Consider the following 20,831-nt stretch of genomic DNA (forward strand, 5'->3'; position numbering starts at 1 on the left):
TAATAATTCAGAGGGAGGGGGTTTACATTTTCCATTTAGAGGAGGCTCCTGCCTTCCTTAAGCAGACACCTGGATTTCCAAGCCAAGACACACTGCCAAGCCCATTTGTGTATCTGGGATCAGCAGGAACCCAGGAACTCCCCAGGAGCACAGAGCCACTGCCAGGGACACAATCTGCTGCTGCTGAGGGACTGGAGCTGCTGCTCAGCGACATGTGGCTCAGGGTCACTTTCAAGAGCATAAAAACCAAAAAAAAAGGAAAAGAAAAACCATGGGGAAGGTTTCTCAGAATTATAAAGTACTAAAAATAGAGTCACCCCCCCCAGTGACAGCAAGGTAAAACTGAAATTTCAAAGCAGAAACACATTTTCACAGAAGTGCCACAGGACAGAAAGAAAAGAAAGCACCATCACCTTTATAAAGATTCTGCTTAAGCATCCTCATTAAAAAGAGCTAAATAGTAGCAGTGTGTAATCATTACAGTAATCCAATATATTTTTGTGTCCCCAACACTCAATTAATTTTATTGAGACTCCAGAGCTACCATACACAGCTTGAGAGCGTGTAGCATCTGCTACTTCCAAGATGAGTCATGGTAGGAAATTCCCCTGTATTTTCTAGGAACCAGTCAGGCAGCCAGTGATTGAAACAGTGCTGTGACTGTATAGAACACCCACACAAATGAGAAGAAATAACTTCTATCAATAAATGTACATTATATTTAATGTACTCACCGCAGATTTCAAGTAAGAGATTACAATTAGAAAGACTGTTTTGGGAAAACATTCCCCAGTTTCATTTGAATGCAATGTAAATTTTGCCAAGAAACATTAAAGGTCAAAAGAGACTGGAAGAAGAGAAACTAATTTAAATAAATTGCAGGAATTTGAGGACATTTTGAAGAAGGGAAGTAAATATGCAACACCCCACAGCACTTGCCTCCATTTTCAAGTGCTGCATCACTAACTCGATAATCTCTTACCACATCTGTCCCTCCCTCAGCTTCAAATCATTCGTTTTTAGGGGTTTTTTTCTATACTAATATAAAAGTATAGTTCTATCATTAGTATAAAAGTAATAATTTTTTTTCCAACTCTCCCCCTGCGCCTTCTCTTTTAGACAAAACTACAGAGGACCAAACTCTCACGTTCTGACTTCACTCCAAAACACCAGACTGGAAATGCTTCATTTTCCACAGCCACGCTGCCTCCTGCATGCCCAGATGTTCCAAACCACAGCAATACTTTGTGCTCACTCTGCCAACAGCTGGATCTGTCACTGTGCCCTCACTCAGACCTGTGACAGCCCCACAAAAGCCTCTCTGAGGACACATCCACAGCAGCTGCTGCCTCCAGACTGGCCCCAGGAGTAAACCCTGAACTCAAAAGCATCCTGGTCATGTCCACCTCTCACTTCCAAACAAGTTAACACAGGCACTGTGATGTGCAAAATTTAAATTTACCTGAGGTAAGCCAGAATAGCTGGGATTTGAAGAGTCAGATGGCCTCTGAGGAAGGAACACAGCCTCACTGACAGCACAGAACTAGTTCTTGCTTAGCAGATATGGAGTCTTTTACTAGGCAAAAAAAAATTCAAGGTGCAAACCAAACTTGGGAAGTTATTTTATACTGTGTTGATCAATTTTAATATTTTTAGTCCACAATCATAACAGCTGCAAAGAAAGCACATGGATGAAGAGCTGCAATGAAAAGTCACAGTTTTGGAGCACTGGTTGTGTATTACAAATTAAAGACACATTTTTGGGTTTGACTTCTAATCAAGAGCTCAGCCATTTGTGTGCAAGCAGGCAACTAATAACCCTTCCAGATAAGGCCTGGGGCTCCTAGAATTACCAAACAGCAGCAGGCTCACCTTCAGAGTACACCATGGCCTTCTTGAATTACCAGGACTCTTGATAAAAATCCAGTAGGACAAAAGAGAAATTCCACCTCACTTTTGAATACCTGAAAGTCACAACCTCATTCATCAATGGAGAGAGCCTAAAACAAACCCACCACAAAGCAGCACCTGGAAGGATTTCTGCTCCCACAAGACCATGGATACAGAACAAGATTCACTCATTTTCACCAAGGGACTGCAAAGAGGGGCACAAGCCCTTGGTTTGGGGACAAAAAACTATTTGCTGTCCCAATAAAGAGATAAATCCATAAGGAGAGTTTGGTTTTACTGAGAATGAGCCCCCAAACTCATGCAGGCTCTCTCTGCAACCCCAGACCAGTCTTCAGCTTTCTTAAGGCAAAACTTCTGGTGAATTGTGACCCACTTATCTGCAATATTTAGACTGACAGTGAAGTTCTCCAAGCATGAACTTAAATACATATATTTCTACCAAGTTTAGCTAAATGTGGCACCCCATTTGAATAGTCTGCCATGTTACAATAATAAATTAGCAGCAGTATGTCAACAAGGACAAAGAACTACTAATACACAGAGTTTTCCCCAGCACTCACAGAACCCCTTGCCAGCATCAGATGTCAACTAAAATTATTTTTTCCCCCCAAGATATTGAATTTTCTTTAGAAGACTTCTGGTCAGGGGCTTTTCAGAAAACACCTGATGTGATGTAAAGCAAAGCTGGAATTCTTTGCAAATATTTACACTAAATTAAGAGTTTGTTCCAAAGTATCAGATCACTACAGTTGGCAGCAATAAAGCAAAGGCACAGAGCAGGCTGCAGGAATCCATAGCTGCTTTTGGTTCTGAAGAAGAGTATCAATTTTATCAGAATTTCTTCCTTTTCAGACATCATATGGCCTTCAGTTGCACAGCAGCACTCATTCAGTACCAAAGCAGAATCCCCAGATGTCAACCCAATCATATTAATATAGTATCTTGTTTATAGCTGCAATCAGTGCTACAAAGGGGAGATGAAGACAAGAAATCTGAATATTATAACCAAAACTTCCATGTTCACAAGTCTATCCAATTCCCAGGTCCCTCCTGCTTTCCCAAAACCACAAATCCAAATTCCCTGAAGCACCAGGAAAGAGCACAGACAGGCCTGTGCATACCATGGCCTCCATTTGCCCTTATGCATTTTAAGTTATGCTACAGGAAGCAGCACTGAAACACAAACCAAACCAGATTTGTCAGAAGTCTCTGGGACTCTGAAGAGCAGCTCATGGGCAGCTGTTACAGGAAACCTGCTCAGCAAAATGGCCAGAACACATTTGTCATGTGTCACCTCTCTGGGGAAGTGCCAGCTGCCTGCCCAGGAGTTGGCATCAGTAGGAGAAGTGTGGGCAATGTCAGTAATTATGGGCATTATATAAGGTGTGCTTGCAACACTCCCATTTCCTTCTCCATAAAGATTAAAACCGTGGCTTCTAAGCAGCTTAACTGTTTGATGGAGACAAGCACAGCACTGCTGCTCCCAAGAACTGACTCTGCAAGCCAAGGTTTCAGATCCAGCAGTGTTTCCCAGCAATAAGGGCTGCTGGCACACGAGGTCAGTCTGGCCAGGAGCTGCACCTCAGGAACATCTGCAGAATCCATGCACTGACCTGGCTGCCCCAGTTTGAGTTTCAGCTGCCAGTGCCCACGGATCACAGCATCCCTGAGGGATGCAGAAGGAGCTCAGTTCTCAGCACAGCATTGCACAGCCTGAATTAACTCACAGCAATCCTACACTGCACCTCAGCACCCACCTCACCTGGATAAAAGGAGGACCCAAAGATTTCACTGGATGAGTAAGTAGATTTAAAATGCTCTTTTCCACAGAGGATGATTCAGCTACCCCACTACACACACACAGACATGTATTGCTTCAAAATGCTTTTTAAAAAAAATATCAACCCACCTAGAAATCCATCTGCACAAATCCTTCAGTGTACAGACCACCAGCCCTCAGCACTGCATCATTCATAGCTCTGGTGAAGAGCTGAATGAGAGCACTGCCATTTTTACATTGTGTTTTAAAACCCATTTCATGTCCATGCCTGCTGTGTGAGTGTTACTCAGGAAGACACAACAATTCCCACAGTGTGTGCAGAACAATAACACACAGGCAAACATGGGGACATGAACCAACCACTACACTGTAAATATGACACTGACTCCTGTCTGCAGTGTGAAACAGCTTCCAAACCTGGAAGTGAAATATCAATATCAAGCTTAAAGATTAATAAATGAGTTGAGGAAGCCCCTTTGCTGTGCAAGGGCAGGACAAGGAGTGTTTTGTCACCAAAGATTAGCCAATACACAGGAACACCAAGGGAAGTACAAGCAGAAAGGACATTTCACATCTGAATGATTGAGACATTTAACCATTTAATTCATTTCCATCATCACAGGAGCTTTACAGCTCTCTCAATCACAGAACCAACACAAAGCTAGGGAAAATAATCCAAGTGTGCACCTGAAGTGCAGCATTCCAAACACAGGCTCCCAGAACTTCCTCATCCTCCCCTCCTATCACTCATGGCCAGAAGAGACTGGACTTGCTGAGAAAGTGAGATAAAGTAACACTCAAAACAAACACAAACCGCCCTGTAAATCTCAAAGGGTAACCCAAGGCAAACACTCCACAAACCAGAGAGATTTTAAAGGCTGCGCAGAAAATGTGTCCTTCAAAAGGCTGCACTATCTTCCCAAACAGGGACACACAGCCCAAGCACTTTAAGGACAAGGAACAAGATGACCAGCACATAAAGAGAAGTGCATTGTATTCATTTGAAGCATTTTTTGACAGCCAATTAAAATATACCATTATTAAAATTAAATACAAGCCAGCAAAAGCTTTTCAAACAAATTCCACAGCAAAATCTGATTTATGTTTATGGTTTGGGATCTGGGTTTAATTCAGTCCCAACACAGGCAGCAGAGCTCTTTAACTACCTGCTCTCAGTTCCACAGAGATAAATTCTCTCAGCTCCTCAGCAGATAAATTTGGCAGGCTTTCACGTTGGCTCAAGATTGCCATTTGAACCACCAGAGGTTTCTTGATTCAATTCAGTAAATGCATCATTTGGCATCTAATTTAGGAGGGAGGATAACATTTTAAAGCGGCTTCTGAGAACAGTGGACCATGCCCAGATCACTGTAGAAAGATCCTGGAAAAGCCACAAGGAATTCAGATGGTTAAAGGCACTCCTGCCATGATCAGCCTGGAAATGCCTTTTTGCCCTGTCCTTCCTTCCAGCGTGGATTTATTGAACCCATAATTGAAAGCATTATTCACCATCAGCTCTGTCTGATTTCAGATAACACACTCAGACTTCAGTGCAGCTTCTCACACAGAAAATGTGAAAGGGCCACCCCAACACTGGCAAAGACAGACTGATCCCAAAGCTCAGGGAGTGAAATGGTATTTGGGGAAAGCAGCTCCTTCAAGATCAACATAAAAATGCTTTGGTCATAGAGAAAAGCTGAACTCCAGCATACACCTGTTCTCCCATCAGAAAAAACCTTGCTCTAGATCACAAGACTTCAGCCTTTTACAGCCAAACTGAGTCAGCATGAGACAGCTTAAAGCAGCATGAAAATAATCTCCAAACTATGCCCTGGTACATGAACTGCTTGTGTGGTACTCACTGTGGCAAGCAGAAGACTTCCATCTATGAAAACACTTAATTTTCTTTGAGAAAGCTGGAATAACCACTGTTAATGCTGCAGCAAATGCGCATGGCTATGCACTTGACCCAAGGATTGCTGAGTTTTGGTGGCATTTAATCACATCAATATGGGGGGAAGGGGCAGGGAGCCAGGAAAACATCATTGTGTGCCTTCAGAAAACTTGTTATTTTTAACAGGGCAGTTTAAGATCAGCAACCCTGAAGCAAAATGGTCAGAACATTTTCTTCCACCGGTGCTGACAGCACACCAAGAGCTCTCAGAGGGTGAGCGTTTGAGGCCAGTGCAGCAAAACAGAGATGCCAGGGAGGAAAGCTCACCCACTGTGGCAAAAACCATGGGAAGGGTGAGTTTATTCATCCATTATGCTGAAGAGCTTAATATAGAAACATTCTATATGTCTCACCTCAGGCCAGGCTGAACAACTGAACAGAAGTGAATCACTTCTGTTACAGCAAATGACTGGAAAACACTGATGGAAACTGAGGCTATCTTGCCTCTCCCTCCAACCCAGGAAAAAATCCTTATTGCTGCATGTTTTTACAATGAGGGAACAAAATCAGATCCACTATTTTTGCTTTCTTTTTCCTTTAATTAAGCTGGAGAAACAGAGGTTGATCTATGAAGCCTCACCTCTCCCTGCAATCCCTGCTATGTCTCTATCTTTACCCATGGATGTAAAACTGCAAAATCAACAGAGGACAAGAGACACTTGGAAAATGCATCACACCCAGTCCTGCAGCTCTGGAAGTTTAAAAAAAAAGAACTTAAAATCTTTCATAAATAAAATTTGGTTTAGTGCATTTTGGTATGAAAGAAACCCTTTAAAACAGTAACCAAGAGCTTAATTTACCAAACACAGATTAACAAGAAAAAAAAAAAAACCAAAATTCACATTCAAAATGAGGTATTCTGAAGCTAAAAATACCCAGCCAGCTGCAATTCCCACCTAATGCAGGCAGAAGTGCTTTGCAGTCCCCCTCCCCAAGCAGACACACGCTCACTTCCTTCTTCATTGCAACATCAGAGGCTCAACCCGATGTTAACAAGCCACAAAGTCCTGCCCAGGACTTCAAGTCACGCCCCAGTAATTACATAAAATAAGCTCTAAGTACAAGTGGTTAAAAAAAAAAATCAATTTACTCAGCTTCAGTTTTGCTTTTAATTCCAAAATATTTTGGCCTGTCGTAAAACAGAAATGCAACTTTCATTTGAGGCTTGCTCCCTCCACCCAGATGTTTTATTAACTGTTTTTTTTTTTTTTTCCAATCTCACTGTGGAACATCAGCACATTCATTTATCTCAATGCTATGCCAATACAGGGATCAAACCCTCTGAAGGAGGACATTTTAAGGAGTGTTTGATCCTTCTTTTTGTACATAGAACACAAAGGATGATAGCAGTAGTGGGGGAAGGAGAGGGAAAAAAAAAAGGAAATGGAGGCTAATGTAAAACTAAAACTCATTTGTGCAGATGTCCCACTCAAAGGCGGTCCAAGACATCAGAGCAACCTACAAAAGCAGCAAAAATCCTCCAAAATCTTGCAAGCTCCCAATAAAAAGGCAAAGTGTTCTCCCCTGACCTGACCTAAAAAAAAGGCAGCACACAAATTCCTGCACAAGAAAACCCCTGTACACTGCATGCAGATTTTCCCCTGAGAAGACAGAATACAGCACGTGACAGTTCATGGAATCTAAATTTTAACACTAATAATTTTTGTTCTCCTGGTGCCCTGACACCAAAAAGCCCAACAGAGCCAGGAGAAGGCTCCAGTGTTGGAGCTGCAGAGGGAGCAATACCTGCGGGGCACAGCAGCCTGGGCAGGGTGGGGACATCCCCAAACAGGAACCAAAACCTTCCCCTCGCACACGCACACAGCTCCCTGGCCACCTCCTGCAACAGCTTGTGCTCTTTGCTGTTAAATCCCCTGCTTTTTACAAACCAGCCTGCCCCAGCAGCATAGAGCCAGCACAGCCATCCCTTCACTCATGAACACAACGAGTTTTGCCAGGTTTTCTCACTCCCTGCCCCACACAGCAGAGCAAACCCTCGTGGCTCCGTACAGCAGTTCCTCCTGCCAGGGTGAGTGGGAGCTCCTCAGCCCCACAATCCCATCCCTGACACAATTTCCAAGCTGCTGGATACAGAGGCACAGAGAGGGTTTCATCCTGCCCCTCACAGCTCTGCTGGGCAGGAGTTCCTAATTTATGAATGATGACACCCATGAAACATCCTCTTTGTTCAGAGACAGAGATCAGAAATATGAAAGTTTTCTGACTTCCTCTCTCCACACCCTCGAGGCTCTCACCCACAGCCCCACTGACAGCAGCTGCAAACGCTCTCTGCACGGGGAGGCCCTGACACCAGCAGCCAAATGCTCTTTAAACTGAGAGGTTTTATTCTTCAAACACCCACCACAAACTCCCTGGATGGCTCTGGAAGCCAGGTGGGCTTAGCAGTGCTCAGAGAGGCTTCTCTTGTGCTGCACTGTTTACCCAAAATAATGATTTTCCTGAAGAAAAAACAAACAAACTCTCCTCATTTGTATGAATGAAACAGTCTGTTTGTAAACAATTAATATAAATTGGTGCTTCCTTTTCTACCTTTAGAATCTTGGTTAAATACTGCAAGTAATTCTCACACTTAAACAATAAATTTGATTGAATATTATGAAGTAACTTTTCACCTTCACTTTCACCTTCCTGTGATATGGGGCCATGGCCTAACATTTTAAAAAGCCACTGTATACCTGAAATATAACTTCATATTTGGGAATACCTGTATCATCATCTAGTTAATATTATCAGTGCCTTAATACAATCATCCTGCTTGGGATTTCCCCCCACTTTTTAAGGCAGGGATACTTGTCCATGTAAATTATGAAACACTGAGCAATGAACATACAGCAAATTTGAGTCAGCCTTTCAGAAAAGCCTTTCCTCAGTTAAAGCTGAATACAAAACCTTAAAAAAAATAAAGCAGGTGCAAGTAATATAAAGCATCAAAATTTGGATTCCTAAAAAAGGCACTTCAAATAAATAAAACCCAGTGAAAAGAGGGATAACAATGACTTGAGTCTTCCCCAGGACAACCCAAAAGCTGCAGGAGCTAACCCACGCCCAAGAAACAGAAAGTGAAACTCGTTAATTTACTCATTAACTGAAATCCAATAGTGACAGGGGTTTTGTTTGGTTTATTTTTTTTTTCTTCAGAAAAATACTCCCAGTGTAATTCAGCAGGAGAAGTTTGTACCATCCATCCTCATCCTCTGTCTGTTGCTATCTCCAGATCTCTGGCTTTGCTAGCCCTGGTTATTTCACAGCTGGACCAGTTTGCTGATCTGAACCACCCCTGGCAGCCAAAGATTTGTGCCAACCCAGCTCAGTGGGAGAGAGGAGAGGTGGAATAACAGCTGGTTTTGATTTAGCACTAAAATCAGCTCAAAATTAATATTAATTTGCAGACTCATGATATAAAATTCAAAATTTAAATTCACCACCAATCCATTTCCTGCTCCCAACTCCCTCCAGCCCTGTGTTTCAATAGCAACCCAAGTTTCTATTTTTCTTTCAGTCAATACATTTCCAATCTGCCATGACACAGAAAACAACTTTTGTATATAATAATGAAAAGATGAAACTGCAAAGATAAATAAAACTGTCTGGATTAGGACCTCCAGCTGTCAAGGCTGCATCTTGACTTTCAAGTGAGTGTGAATTTTAAGAAAGTCATTAAAGTTTAATAAGGTTCTATTGCTAATGACTACTTGGTTTGGGAAATAAACACTGGTATATTCCCAGAAATGGGGATTTTGTCTTTCCTTGCATAGTTATGTTATTATAATGGTGGCCAGAAGGGAAGGAATTCTGAGAGATACTTTTTAAATATACTAGCAAATTAATTTTAAAAGCCACAGTGTCAGCATTCACACAAAAGGTTGAAGATCACCAGATCTAAGAGGTTTTTAATAGCTGGTTTACACCTTTTAATACTAAAATTTCTGTCGCTAATACATTTTTAAAGGTGTTTTTTAAATTTTGCTCTATTTACAGAGCGAAAGCAGGGCAAATTCCGAGTTAGGCAGACGCACAGGAAAAACTCAGCTGATTTCACAGCATCTCTTTTGGCATGAGAAGGTGCTAAGGGCTCACTAGTGGCACAATAAGTCATCATCAGCACGCTGAAGTGCCCAAACCCACTGAGGCTACGGCATGACCTGCATGCAAAGCCAGCCGTGAAATGGCAGCGAGGCGCTCCAGGCAGGCTCCAACACCCTGCAGATGCTCCAGCTTTACTCCAGCTTTACTCCAACCCTCTGCATCTGCCCAGGGTAATTGCAGGTGAAGGCAGGAACAGCCTCTATCAGAGCTTCAGCTATTAAAGCTCCTTAATGAATGGTCTAACAATAAGCCAGGCTTAACCAGTTCTCTCACTGCAGGACCTTAACCATAATAAACCCCTAGAACATTCCTGCAGCACTTCCCAAAGATCCTACAGCATGAGCCTACTAACTGTGCTCTCACAGCCTGGGAGGCAGGTATTAGTCAGCCTTTTTTTATTTTTTTTTATTTAAGTACAGATAAAAAAGTGAGGCAGAAAGCTGGCAAACAACTTCCCTGTGGATACACAGCTGACTAGTGGCATACAGAATCCAGATCTTCAGGATTCCAGCCCTGTCATCAGCCAAAAGGCCATCATTAGGAGGAAAGAAATTAGTCTGGTCTTATAAATAGCATTTGAATATAAGCCTTGCTAAAATATTTGCAAGGAGTTGACCTTAAACACCAGCAGAGCTGCACTGGTAGCCTGGGGCTCCAAGCAGAGCTTGCACAGCACTGGGACTGGGATCCCATCCCTCTGCCTCCCTGGGTATCTCCAGAGCCTGGATCCAGCAAGACTGTCCAACAGATCAGACCACAGTGTCTTTTGACCACCTCTGGTTTGGGCTCAGCATATCAAAAAATGTTATTCTAAAAATATAAGCAGCCTTGCTCTAAAATACTCAGGTAGCAGGAAAAAGCAAATTTACAACAAGCCTGAGTCAGCAGCTTTCTCCTTCTTGAAGGCACCCAGTCAGACTGGCAGAAATCTCTCTGTAATACAAGAACTGAAAATGTAAAAAACCTGCAATGTAAAAAAGGTGCCCAATACACCTAAAATATGGAGCACTTGTACAAGTTAATCATTGAAACTGCTCAGACTCTATTATCACACATTTATGTGTCATTTCTGCAGGTCTCAAATGCCTAAGTGAGACATATTTTGATTTATGGCATTTCCATATGGCCCTACAAAGAAGCAGATCTTTTTCTGCACTACAGCTTCAATACCTGCAGTAGGTCTAACTCCTGGGCTACAATTCCTGCAGCAAAATACTGATATTTGCAACAAAAACCCTCTTTCATCTCATTTTGTAAGAGCCTAACTTCATTTGGAGTAATGTACTTGCTAGTAAGGCAACCCCTATGATACCAAGTGGAAAACTACAAAAGCAGAGTTGGAGCAAACAGAAGAAAAATAAGTCTTTGTGTAGCAGAAAAAGTAATTCCTGTAGTTACTCATTTATTCTGGTTTTAGGTACCTGTGCTGCTCCCTCCCACCCATGTGAGCCACACCACACAACCTCTAAACCACAGCAGCAGCCGAGTCCAAGGAAGAGCTGGAAATGGAAAACTTGTTATCCTCTGTGGGGATCCCCACACATATAAAAAACACACAAGGAATTTTGAGAAAAGGCTGCCTGAGTGGAACAACAAGTTGGAAGGTTTTTAATTTTTATTCCTCACTTTAGCAGCTAACTGTTGTTACAGGCAGGAGAGCCATAAAATCCTATTTTTGGCTGCCTGCCTCCCAAATGACAGAAAACTCCTGACTCTGAGAACATGAACGTCTCACACTGCAGCTAAAGGCTCGTGTCTCTTAATGAAAAAGCAGCAGAGAGAAAATTCCCTGCGTCCTGCCCAGGAAGACCAAACTCCCTGGATTTTTATTATGCATTAAAGCACCACTGGACTGTGGCACAGCAGATGAGACCTGACTCTCAACAGAGCCTGTTTCCATCCCAGCTCACATTTAGGGCTCAATTATCTTATCTGCTCTGCCACTCGCATACTTTCCAGATAAGAAATGTTTTTCCCCTCTTTTCAAGAGCTAAAACTGACACCACTGCCAGGGTTGAGATTAGAAATGCCAGAAATTCAAATTCATTTGAGCTAATGCTTTTTTTAAAAAAATATTTAATGTGCAGGCTAAGGCTGGGAATTGGAGTTAATTGAGATGCTGGGAGTTTTAACAGGGGGAATGGGAGTGTGGTCCCCACTTGAGTTTCCTCACAGGGTTTGGGTCAAGCAGCAGTTCACCTCCAGTTGAGAAACTGCTCAAGAGTTGGGAGGGAAGGAGGGAGGGAAAAAAAGCCTGTTTTCCTCTTCCAATGTATGACTAAGGATGAGGCAAGCAAAGGGAGGATCTAAGATCCTGAAGGCGATGGTTAACAAGAGGTCATTAGTTAATTCCCTCCAGGGTAGATACAACTTCCTTTTATTAAATAACAGCAGTTTTTAATGATGTCAAATATCTGCTGGCATTCTAAAGGACACAGCATGCTCAAACTTTACCTGAACCAGGGAGAAAAAGCAGAGACACACAAGAAACCCTGAACTGAGAGGCAGATTGTCACTAAGGAGGAAAAAAGGCTCATCTGACTTTTATCCCAAAAATTTACAATAAATATTCTTTCTTAATTATGTATTTTTGGCCTAACAAAAGTAAATTTAGCATAAAGCCTGTTTTAACCAGCACTTTGAGATGTACAAATAAATCGAGCTGTTAGGAAAGAAAGACAAACACAGGCACCATTTTAAGGTTTAAATGAAGTTTCTTGCTTAAATCATTTCTGAAAAAGCTTAATCAATGAAGATTTGTGAGCAGCCATTAATTACCAATGTATGACCAGAGCACCTGGGAGCTTCAGTTACCCTGCAGCAAGACCCTACAGAGCCAGAGCAGAAGCAATGCCTGCTCTGGAGAGATCACAACCATCCAAAGATGAAGAGTTAAGAAAAACAGGAGAGCACAAGGAAATAGGTGACTGGAATTTATGTTCTCTGCAGCTGCACTTTAGTCCACTTTCCCCTGTGCACTGCAAGGAACAAGGTGTGTGTTTGTTTCTTCTCCCTGCCTCAGTATAAAAACATAAACCAACACTCCAGAAGTCACATAAAGACAAAATAACACAAACAAAACACAAAAGGAAGGTGTTTTGGATAGTAAGACTGGAAGAAAAATATTTACAAATTTTAATACCTCTGCTTCCCATCTGAGAGAGAAAGGATATTTTATTTTTTTTCAGGTTTTTTAAGCTGTCATCCCACAGAGCAAGGCTGTACCACAGTAAAAGGGCAGACACACAACTTTTGGAAGCATTCTGTTGCCATTTAAAGGAATCCTTTGAAATTACCACACAACACAGTAGTGCACCCAACACAAACCAACAGCCAGAACTGTTTACAAGCTTTGTGCTCAGTGTTAGACTGAAAACCCCAACCCTTTTTGCTGTGTAATAAATCAGTGCTCCACATTTAACAATTTTCAGTGGTACCATATGCTACACAGTCCCATATGTTCCATTACAAGGGAGAAAAACATCATCTCAACATGAATCATCACTGACTGTGTTCCTGTAAATCTGGCTTAAACACTCACAACGTTCAAGGGCAACACTAAATAAATCTGCTCAATATTATGCCAGATTCTGTGCAACAGAATCACAGCTCACACATAAAAATTAGGGGAAAATGAGGTTTAATGTAGGAAGTGAGCACAGTCTGCATCTCTCTGAAAACAGACTCACCACAATGTTTGACATTCATCAGTTCCAATCTAATAATGACATCCTGCTCACAAAATGTTGATGGTATCTGGTAGTCCCAACATATTTCATCCTAAACTGTTTGATATGTGTGGAAATACACACACTGCATACAAGATCCATTCCTCCCAGTGCCAGGTTCTGCACCACAGGGATCCTGGGTGCAGAAAATACAGGAAGAATTTTCTGTGGAAAAGTAACAAACCCAAACCAAACCCATGTGTGTGTGTTTTAGACTCCAGGGGAATGCAGCTGGAATTTTATCCAGGATTTTGGGTTAACATCGCCACTCTCAGAGTAACAATTTCCTAAAAACAGCTTTTTCTCTCTCTTCCCAAAAGACTGCAGCACCAAACCTGTTCATCCCAAATCAAACTCATGCAACACCAATGTCAATATTTGCCCATCTTTTGAGGAATTCCTTGGGCTCTCAGGTAACCCAGCATCACAATTAACAGTGACAGCAGGAGGAGGCACAAATGGAGACCATTCTGGGAGAATGTCCCTATTTGAAAGCCTTTAGTGGCCAAGGAGGGACCATGAGTGACCACAGGCTCCCACAGAATGACTGGTGTCATTAAATTCTAAATCAACCAGAGTCCAGTTTGACCTAATATTCAGGGTGGGGAAAAAAAGTAATTACATCAACATCAAGCTATTACCTGTCCAAGGGCATAAGTGCCTAGTTCATTAGCAACTCAGACAAACTTGTTTTGTAAGCTGCCTATATTAAATTTGAAATTTCCCTGCCCTTACAAATTAAACTAACAATTTGTGACACAAACATGAGTATATATGGACAAGAAATCTTCCAACTTGCTCAAATCCAATGTGTACTTTGCCATCCTGAGTAAGAACAACTTATTAGCCAACTTAATTTTAGTATTTAATTCATTTAAATAAATTGAAAGTACTTTTTAAATTAATACTAGCAGTACTCCAGATTTCTTGAATCTTAGAGCAAAACTTACTGGTCTTTTAAAAAATATATTTTTCATATCTCATGGTTTAGTTCTACAGAATAAGGGCAACATGTCGTTTTAGGAACATTGCTCTTTAATGCTGGAAGTGGGGCTTTATAACAATTGAGAAGCTGCCAGAGTACCATTAATAATTTGGATTTCCAACATCCTTAGGTACCTTAAGAGATGGATGACCACGCCAAATTAATTTACTTTAATTCCTATTTCAGCTTTTCCCCTCGTTAATGAGGAGCTGAGACTCTCACAGATGACAGTTCCTGGCACACAATGCCACTACACAATCACAATGAAAAGTCACAACCTGTGCTGCCCGTGTAAAAATCAGATTTTCTTCTTTTTTACCCAGAGGGAACCCTAAATTTACCAGATCAATACTTTCTAAAACACACTTCACTCAGAAAATGAGAACAAAGCTGCCAGAGTGATTTCAGGGAGTGATAAAAACACTGTCAGGGAAACTCACTGAGCTGCCCCTGAAGAACTGATGACCAAGCAGGCACCAGGCAGTTGCATCATGTTTATTACACAGCCAAGGGCAAGCAGATCCTTCTGGTTTAATCAATGGCCTCCAAATGAGGAAGTTGTTCGAAAACAGTAAGCATGAAACAAAATACTCTTTTGGGTTCACTTTTTGAATTTTTCCCTGATGTGTGAAAGTTCTCTTTCAGCACATGCTCAGCTTTATTAATGGACATCCATTAATAAAGCTGAGCATGTGCTGAAAGAGAACTTTATAAAAATCTACTTCTTGAACACCTTGGATGCCAAAACTGCACTTTTATTCAAACTCAGTTTGGTGTAAATGCTGTGACTGAACTGTAGAGGGGTCCTGTTAAAAGACTCTGAGCTCTGTCCTAAAACAAAAGATGTATTTCCTATTTAAAATCATTAACCTTAGACACTTTTTTTTGTGCAAAAGCAACAAATAAATAAAATGTAAAGTGTTCCACAAACACCTCCCTCCCTGGCATTCCTCATAACCTGGATGTTGCAGCATCCCACGAGGCTGCAGAGCAACCTGGAACAAAAACCTGTAAGAGGAGAACACAACGAGTCTGTGTTCCTGCTCCAAACTCTCTGGCCACTGCCCTGCTCCTCCTCTGCTCCCCAGCAGCCCAGCAAACTCCAGCCCTGCTCCATCCTAACAGGGCTTTTCCTTTAAAAGAACACAGCAGGTTACTCAGAAGGAACAGAGCTCGCTCCTGCTGAAAGTTTCCCCCATCCACCAACACATAATGGAAAACAAATCTAACAGTAAAACCCTGTTGATGCAGGAGCCACGTTAAGAATGCACACAAGTAGAAATACCTCATCTTTAAAAGCTTTGACTTGCTAAGATCCTTTTTAACTGATAATGATGCAACAAAGTAAAAGGGAAGTGCTTAGAGAGAATCACTGTAAGTAACACACACACAAACAAGAATTAGTTTGCAATCTGAAAGCCCTTGTACACAGAAGGGTGGATGGAAACAACCCAGCTCAAGGTTTCCTCAAATCAGATGCCAGAGGAAGTTATATGATGAGTTGGACAGCAAATAAGAAATCTGGATTTGATAAATGAGACATTTATGTAGATAGGAACAGCTTGCAGCCTCACTGTGGGTGCACAGAAGAATTGTCAGATATCTGTATGAAGCTCAGTGTTAAAAGAGAGATTACAGACAGGTATTTACATTTAAAACATGCCCTATATTGTTATATTAGCCCCTGAGAACACAAAAATAGCTACCTACCAGAAATAGCTGCATTTTAAGCTCATAGAGAGGACAGGCATGGTGTATTATCGCTCTCCACAAACAGTCCATCAACACAGAAACACCAATACGTGTCCCCTCACAGATCTGGTATGGGATACATCACAGTAATGACCACTGGCAAAACAAGCTGCAGCACTGCCAGCACCGCAGCATTCTAAACATTTGCTAAAATATGTCAGCAGACCTTGGGGAGCAGAGTGGAGCCCACTTATTCTAAACAACATAAGCACCACAAACCTTAGCCAGCACTGCTGCACCCAGCAACCTGAAATCGCCCTGTGGAACTGCATCCACGTGGATGCAGAACCCGACTGCTTCCACTTTCTTACGTGGATCACTATCCACACAGACGGGCAGGGAGATCCCAAATCCTCCCGGCACAAGCAGGGCTGGAATCAGCACCGCCTGCTTGGCTGTTTTTAAACAAACACGGAGCTGCTGCTGGGCTGGGCTGTGTGTGAGCCCAGCCTTGCACAGAGCTCCCAGAGCTGCAGTGTCCCACGGGCTTCTCCCCCAGCTGGGGACAGCAAACCCAGCTCCGAGCTGGCACTTCTGCCCAGGCTCGGGAAGGGAGCAGGGAAAACCAGGAATCAACCAGGGCTACCGAAGTTTAGAACTGCCATAGTTGTAGGATTAGGGAATTCATTCCACTCACGTTACTGGGGAAGGGGGGTGAGGAGACACGAGGAGATGTATTTATACAACAGAATTCTGAAGGCTGAGTACTTGCCTCGTGTCCTCCTTCCTTCTCCTTCCCACGCAAGTACGAGTGCTGCTCGATGGCATCCAGCACCTACAGCAAACCATTTCTGGGTGTCATTAAAAGGACAGAGACATCTGCTCGCACCGCACCGACGTCATTGCTTCCAACTCCGCTCAGAGCTGACAGGAACGCAGCTCCCTCTTCCTCCCCGGGATTCACCGGCTCGGACGGATCCCGGAGCGATCCCGGGGCAGCGCCGCTCTCCGAGCCCTGCCCGGCCCCAGGTGGAGGCAGCGCCCGCTCTCCCTGCGCTCCCCACGCTCCTACCGGGGCGTTCCCGTCCGCTCGGGGCTGCTCTGCTGGAGCTCCCACTTGCAGAGAGCGCCCGGGGACAGCTCCCGGCGCACGGCAGCGAGGGAAGGCACGGAGGGAGAAGGGAAGCGAGGGGAGAAGGGAAGGGAGGAGCGGCTGTTCGCGGTGCCCCGGCACGGGTGCGGGGAGCTGCCCCGTCCTGGCTCTCTCAGACCGCACAGCCCACACTCACAGCCCCGCGGGAGCTGCCCCAGCCCCGAGCAGCCCCTGCCGTGAGCCACCCGGGACAGCCGAGCCCCGCAAAGTGCCTTAACCAGCCCCGAACGCCGAGAAGTGCCGGTATCAGCCCCGACCGCGCTGCCAGCCCCAGCGCTGCCCCCTGCCCTCCGCGCCCCGCCGCGACCCGCCTGTCAGCGGCGCCGCTCCCTCTGCCGGTGCCTCACCTGGTGCCGGCCGGCGGCAGCGGGCCACGTCCGCGGGGCCCGGGCGGGGAGGAACGAGGAGGAGGAGGAGGAGAAGGAGGAGAGGGGGACGGAGCGTGTCCGCCGGGCCGTGCCCGTCACCGCCGCTTCCTGCCCGGCCCCGCTCGGCGCTCGGCTGAACCGCCTGGCAGTTCAGGCCGGGCCGCTGAGCGGCGCCGCCTCACCGAGCCATCGGTGCTCGATTGAGGCGCCTGCGCGGTGCCGCGGAGGGAGCGGGCTCTGAGGGACGGCAATGGCGGGAGCGCCGTGAGGGGCACGGGAAAGCTGGGGCTGTGGCTGTTCGTGCCGAGGCTCAGCTGTGTGTGAGGGGTGTCAGGACCTATAGTGGTCTCAGGTGTGGGCGGGGCTGGTTGGCCCATAGCAGGTTCAGGTGTGTGTGTGAGGGGCTTATGGACCCATAGTGGTTTTAGGGGCTGTGGAAAGCTCAGGTGTGTGCCGGGATGCTGCGGTCTGCAGTGGTCTCAGTATGGGGAATGGATGTTGGGGCCATATCAGGCTCCGGTGTGTGTGTGGAAAAGTGTCAGGGCCATAATTAGTTTAAAGGTGTTTGTGTGCGTGTTTGTCTGCATTGTCAGGGTCTGTAGTGCTCTCAGGTGTGGGCGGTGTTGGGGCCCACAACCAGCTGCTGTGTGAGGGGACAGTGCTTGGGCGCAGTGAAAAGGCAGCTCAGAGTGTTCAGGTGTTAGGGGAGCCCTGACAGGGACTCTGTGTCCTGTGGCAGGAATAGGCCCCTGTACCAAAAGAAGCAGCTGGGATTTGGCAGCAAAGCCCCAAAGGAAAAGGAGCTGTAGCAGGGGTTGAGAGCTCTGCGTTGGGAATTGCTCAGAGCAGAGGCAGGGTAAGGTGTGTTCATGCTGTTTCTGCCACATTTGGTGGCCTCTGAACCTTAACACTTAGTTGTAGAGACTTATTTGACAGGCAGGGTTAATTACTTCATTTTTCTAAATAAAACTGAAGGAGCAGAGCTTTATCTGCCAGTACCTCATGCAGCCTCATTCTGCCAGCTCGCTCCTGACAGCTGTTCCCCTTCTCGGGCTTCTAGAACCATCCTCAGAGAGCTGTGTGAAACCACAGGTACAGAAACCTGAGAGCCCTCAGTCCCCGATGAGGGGTGTTGATGTGTCCTGTGCTCAGAGGCCAAGGTACAATACAGCTCTTCTCAGTGTAGTTGAGTAATTTCACACAATGAGTTTCCTGTTTATAAGCTGAGCTCCAGAATTCTTTTTCCCCCCTCTTTCTTACGAGTGGAAAAAAGAGCAGAGTGAGCACGGCCCATCTGTCAGCAGCCCTGTGAAAAGCTGGTGCTGAGCAAGCAGGAGGCAGCGATCTCTCCCCAAAACTGAACGAGTACAAAGCACTGAGGGAGTTGTGAGGAGAACAACAGCTCCGATAGAAGCAGGAGCCAACAACAACAGGGAACTTTACACTTTCCCTGACAGCTCCTTGGGGCGGAGACAGTTAAGTTTCTGCGTTTGTAAGGGAAACATGGCATTCCTTAAAGCTGAGCCTCCTCCCTCGGGTTCCCACTGAATGCCTGAGAGATGACAGCAGAGGGTGTCTCCAGCAGGCTCCTATTAAACAGGAGGCATTAGCACGGAGGGAGCCGCAGCTTTGAGATCCCGGTTTTGACCACAGAACGAGCTAAAGTTTTGCAGTTTGCAGGTTTTTTTACCCACTGGCTCCTGCTCAGGGGGTTCCTGTGCCCTGTGTTGGTGCCTGCACTGCCCGATGTGGAAGGGCTGTGCTGGGAGGGCACTCAGCTCCGAGCAGGACGTGCTGAGGCAGCACTGAGGCAGGGCAGACCATCCTGGGGAGGGCTGCTGAGGCTCAGGCACACTCAGAACTGGTTTGGTGTCCCCAGCAGCACAAACCCGGCTGGCAGGGGAGCCTGTGAGCCGAGTGTGCGGACAGATGGAACAGATACAGACAGGAAATGGGGGAGAAAGGGGAAACGCTGGTGTTTGTAAAGCTCCGAGGGGGCTCTGGTTAGTTCTTGAGTCCCGCAGTCCGGTTTCTATTTTTAGCAGAGTGTCTGGATGGCTTTGGGAGTGCTCTAGGAGCTCCAGGCAGGTGTGAGCGTGGGGAGAGCACAAACCCCTGGGCACCAGGAGCTCATGCGATGTGGCACCGCCACCACGCCCTTTCCTGTTCGCCCCGGGACCGCGGGCAGCCGTGCCAGCCGCGCTGCCTGAGTGCGGAGAAGGGAAAGGAGGGGTTTCCAACGTGCTGATAACCCACAGCATGCCTTGGGAAAGGAGCGGTGGTGGGCAGCTCTGGTGGGGTCTCTTCCCCGGGACAAAAACGCTCCTAAAAGTTCTGGGAGCTGCTCGGGGTTGGTGCTGACTTTTGGCCGTGCCTCAGCCCCGTCCCATGTTAGAGGCAATATTGACTTAAGGAAAGGCATGGAGCATATTTGGCATGGGTGTTCCGAGTTAAAAATTGTCAGTCTGGGCAAACAGACCTTTGGGGTGATCGGCGGGAAAGCCGAGTGGCTGCGCTGCGTTATCGCTGCCCCTTTGAGAACGCGGTGTGACCGACCTGCTGCTGCTCTGGGCACCGAGCACCGGCTCGGCGGGTTGGGAGAGGCGCTGCAGGTTCTGGAGCTCGGAGCTTCAGATCAAACCCATTTCCTTCCCCTCGCTGAGGTGTTTGTAGTGCCTCAGTGAGTCAATAAGCTGTGCATGTGAGGAATGCACGTCGCAGCTGAAGGTGAGCGATTAGTGTGGCTGTGCTGGAGGTGATGAGATTAATTAGTCCTTCCCAGGCGAATTAGAGCTCCAGAAATAAGATACATGAGATATTTAGACTGAAATACCACTGTGAGGCATTTTCAGATGGGAGTGGGATCCTGCATAGGACTCTCACCACATGTGTCTTGATCTTTAATTTTGTGGCAGTGCCCAGTCAGGAGAATAAGCAGTACCTGGCAGATGTGAGGCACGTGTCCTACAAAAGCTGCTGTTCACCAGCACGAGGCACCTGAATCACCTGGGTGAGATCACAGGGCTCTCTGTGGCGGGGCTCTGCCGGGAGGAACACGGAAGTAATTTCTCTATTAAAATATAATAAATAAATTCAATAGAGTACAAGTGTCCTAATGAGGCAAGGTCCTGCTGTGTGTCTGTATCACAGAAC

The 20,831-nt window shown here is 45.3% G+C and overlaps 1 protein-coding gene across 2 annotated transcripts in view; it reads right to left on the reverse strand.

Annotated features, from left to right (window-relative positions):
* Positions 1–17,992, reverse strand: part of TAOK3 (TAO kinase 3) — a 76,697-nt gene extending 58,705 nt beyond the window's left edge. Inside the window, exons 1-2 of one of the 2 annotated variants that reach the window (XM_064726952.1) lie at positions 17,658–17,992; positions 16,930–16,992 (exon numbers count right to left, since the gene is read on the reverse strand). The gene's annotated coding sequence lies outside the window, so the exon portion shown is untranslated. The remainder of the gene's footprint in view (positions 1–16,929; positions 16,993–17,657) is intronic. The other variant, XM_064726953.1, reaches the window with a different exon arrangement.
* Between the last annotated feature and the right edge of the window lie 2,839 nt (positions 17,993–20,831).

Source organism: Zonotrichia leucophrys, chromosome 15, assembly GCF_028769735.1.
Source record: "Zonotrichia leucophrys gambelii isolate GWCS_2022_RI chromosome 15, RI_Zleu_2.0, whole genome shotgun sequence".
In the NCBI taxonomy this organism is placed as follows: Eukaryota; Metazoa; Chordata; class Aves; order Passeriformes; family Passerellidae; genus Zonotrichia; species Zonotrichia leucophrys.